At 39.0% G+C, this 3950-nt stretch overlaps 1 protein-coding gene across 1 annotated transcript in view; it reads left to right on the top strand.

Moving 5' to 3' along the window:
* Positions 1 to 3950, top strand: part of SLC35F4 (solute carrier family 35, member F4) — a 286201-nt gene that overhangs the window by 899 nt on the left and 281352 nt on the right. The window lies entirely within an intron of this gene.

Genomic DNA, 3950 nt, shown 5'->3' on the forward strand with positions numbered 1-3950 from the left:
GCCGCACGTCGCGGCTACCTCTGAGCCGCGGCAGACTGCTCCATGGATTCTGGCTTTCTTCCGGCTAAGCGAGGTCCTGTGGTGCGGATTCACGTTTCTGGAGCAGTTTTGCCGGGAGGACGCTGAGGTGCGCTCTCTACTCTGTCCCTCTCCCCCAACACACAAACCCACTGGCTGTATTTGCTGGGATTAGTTCTGCCAGTGACCCAAGTGAACCTCGTTTTTTTTCTCTGAATTGAGCGAGTAGCTGCGGCTTAATTCCCATGTAGGTGGGATTTCACTTTTTTATCAACGCATTTCTGTCGCAATAGATGGAGCATAATTGATGTTTTTGCTGTTATTTTTAACCAGAAGCCTTGGAAGCTCCTAGATGCATTTCTGATTGGTATATTTCTGAGACACTTGAGGTACAATCAGCGTTACAGTTTCTCTGAAGGGAGTAAACCCTAACACATAGAGGGAAAATCAACTTTTTTTCCGGTAACTCCCCCGGCCCAACCCCCCTCACTATGCTCTATCTCTGTTGAGCTTTCCTGCATGGGCTGTCCTTACACAGATATTTTCTAGTTTAATATTTCATTTGGCTTCAGGAAAGGCCTATCTGATTTGTATGGTCTCTGTCTAGCTGTTTTTAGCATTAGAGGCTTACATTATTCATTTTCCATACAAAAGTAATTATATAGTGTTAGAATTTTCTAGAAGGAAAATAACATGCTATGAAATGCAGTTTGAAGTCTTTGTACTATAGACTCAGAACTTTTTTTTTTCCTATTGGCAAAGGCTTTCTTTTTTAACCCTAGAAACTTAAGCAAAAGCACTAGTATACCACGTGGAGATTACTTAGATTTCACCTTTGAATATTTTAATTAGGAACCATGGGATTTTGGTTGCTTAGAGAATGTAGAAGCTGTCTGTGAGATTACAAGACTCAGGGTAGTATATTATTATGGCTTTTATAACAATGGAACTGTGGTTAATAAAGAACAAACTAAAAAGAATACTGGAAAAGTGATATTTTAAACAGAGGCATGTTCGTATTATCTTTTTGTACTTGCTGAAATAGCTACACGTTTCATTTGCCATACAAGAACTGGACAAAAAGAGAGAAGAGCATTGGTTAAGACAGTAACTGAGGCTAAAGGGGATAAAAATGCATTTGGTATGGTTATTTGTGATGGGCTAACTTCAGGCCAGTGTTCAAAGAGTGAAGACAGAGAATCTCACAAGGACAGAGAATTATATGATTGTCAAATAACTTTCAGAATGTTTAAGCTTTCAGAGGTAGAAGGAGATTGCCATTTTGCAGGGTGAAAGGCTAGGGGAGGAGAGAGCTGGAAGAGGGCCAGACAGCTGAGCACCATGAAATAAATAATCATGCCCTTAATGCAGGCTTCAACTAGTAAACACATTGAGGCAAACCAGTACAAGATGGTCAGTTGATTTAGCTGTTACCAGGAATGAGCAATAACTTGGGGGAAGTCTGGAAAGATATAGTTAAGAAAAAGCCTGTGGTGAGAAATATGTAATATGTGAAGGCAAGGTGACTTTCCCATTTTTTGATGATCATGTCTAAGGCCTTAAGGATGGGATGATCTCTTAATATTAGTGACATTTACTTTTCTAGAGGTAGGTAGAGACTCATCTCTGACGATATGCATGAATGATCAACCTCATGGTAATGCATCCTCCTGCCATCCCTGTCAACCAGGAAGATGAGAAACTTGTTGTTGTTGTTCAGTCACTAAGTCGTGTCCTCCTCTTTGTGACCACATGGATTGTAGCACGCCAGACTTCCCTGTCCTTCATTATCTCCCAGAGTTTGCTCAAACTCATGTCCATTGAGTTGATGATACCATCCAACCATCTCATCCTCTGTCGTCCCCTTCTCCTCCTGCCTTCAATCTTTCTCAGCATCAGGGTCTTTTCCAATGAGTCAGTTCTTTGAATCAGATGGCCAAACTATTGCAGTTTCAGCTTCAGTATCAGTCCTTCCAATGAATATTCATGGTTGATTTCCTTTAAGACTGACTGGTTTGATCTCCTTGCAGTCCAAGGGACTCTCAGTTTTCTCCAGTACCACAGTTAAAAAGCATTAATTCTTTGGTGCTCAGCCTTCTTTATGGTCCAACTCTCACATCCATACATGACTACTGGAAAAACCATAGGTTTGACTATACAGACCTTTGTTGGCAAAGTAATGTCTCTGCTTTTTAATGTGCTGTGTAGGTTTGTTATAACTTTTCTTCCAAGGACCAAGCATATTTTAATTTCATGTCTGCCGTCACTATCCACAGTAATTTTTGAGCCCAGGAAAATAAAATCTATCATTGCTTCCACTTTTTCCCTTTCTATTTGCCATGAAGTGATGGGACTGGATAACATGATCTTAGTTTTTTTAATGTTGAGTTTTAAGCCAGCTTTTTCACTCTCATCGTTCACCTTCATCAAGAGGCTCTTTAGTTCTTCTTTGCTTTCAGCCATTAGAGTGGTATCATCTGCATATAAGAGATTATTGATATTTCTCCCAGCAATATCAATTTTCATTTCAGCTTGATAACCTGGTTCAGAACACATTCTAGTAGTCAGGCTGATACAAAAAAGAAAGAAATATATGTGTACATAATTATGTATTTAAAAGATACATATAATACGCATAAGATATATATATAAATATTATATATAAAAGTATACATGTATTGTATATAAAAGATATATATAATCATCTCTGTATCTATAAATTTAGATGGTTAGGTGGGTACATAGGTGATTAAAGCATTTGTCTAACCTCAAGTTATGGTCTGGTAAGGAAAATAGATTCACTCATTCAACAGGTGCTAATTGAGTACCTTCTATGTGCCAGGAATACACCCGTGAACAGAACAGACAAAGGTATTTGTCTTTTTAAAGCTTAAGTTCTAGTGGGAAGAGACAGACAATAATAAACAAACATATACATACATAAATAAAGCTGTATATTGCAAGGTGATAGCTGCTTTAACAAAAAAGTATCAGAAGAGTTAAAAGAATAAAGGATTGTGGAAGTTTTAAATAGACTGGGCAGGTGAGACCTCACTGAGAAGGTCACCTTTGAGAAAAGACCTGAAATATGTGAAGGAGTTTGCTGTGTAGACATTGGGAGGAATCTCTTACAGGCAAAAGGAACAGCCTGTGCAAATCTCTGAGGCAGAGCATGCTGAGCCTGCTAGAGAAGGAGTGAGGAGGTCTCCTGTGTTGGCTGGAGTTGGGTGAAGAATTGGGCAAGTAGTTGGAGATGAGGTCACTGTGGATACAAGGACTCACAGAAAGTAGCATTTTACAGGTCATTTTAAGTCCTTTGGCTTATACTCTGAATGAAATTGGGAGCCTTTGTAGGGTGTTTTTTTTTTTTTGGTGTTGTTGTTAAATTTAAATTTATTTATTTTAATTAGAGGCTAATTACTTTACAATATTGTATTGGTTTTGCCATACATCAACATGAATCTGCCACGGGTGTACACGTGTTCCTAATCTTGAACCCTCCTCCACCTCCCTCCCCATACCATCCCTCTGGGTCATCCCAGTGCACCAGCCCCAAGCATCCTGTATCCTGCATCAAACCTGGACTGGTGATTCATTTCTTATATGATATTATACATGTTTCAATGCCAGTCTCCCAAATCATCCCCTCCCTCCCTCTCCCACAGAGTCTAAAAGACTTCTATATATCTGTGTCTCTTTTGCTGTCTTGCATATAGTGTTATTGTTACCATCTTCCTAAATTCCATATATATGCATTAGTATACTGTATTGGTGTTTTTCTTTCTGGCTTACTTCACTCTGTATAATCGGCTCCAGTTTCATCCACCTCATTAGAACTGATTTAAATGTATTCTTTTTAATGGCTGAGTAATACTCCATTGTATATATGTACCACAACTTTCTTATCCATTCATCTGCTGATGGACATCTAG

The sequence above is a fragment of the Bison bison genome, unplaced genomic scaffold (genome assembly GCF_000754665.1).
Source record: "Bison bison bison isolate TAMUID 2011002044 unplaced genomic scaffold, Bison_UMD1.0 scf7180017864254, whole genome shotgun sequence".
Classification (NCBI taxonomy): Eukaryota; Metazoa; Chordata; class Mammalia; order Artiodactyla; family Bovidae; genus Bison; species Bison bison.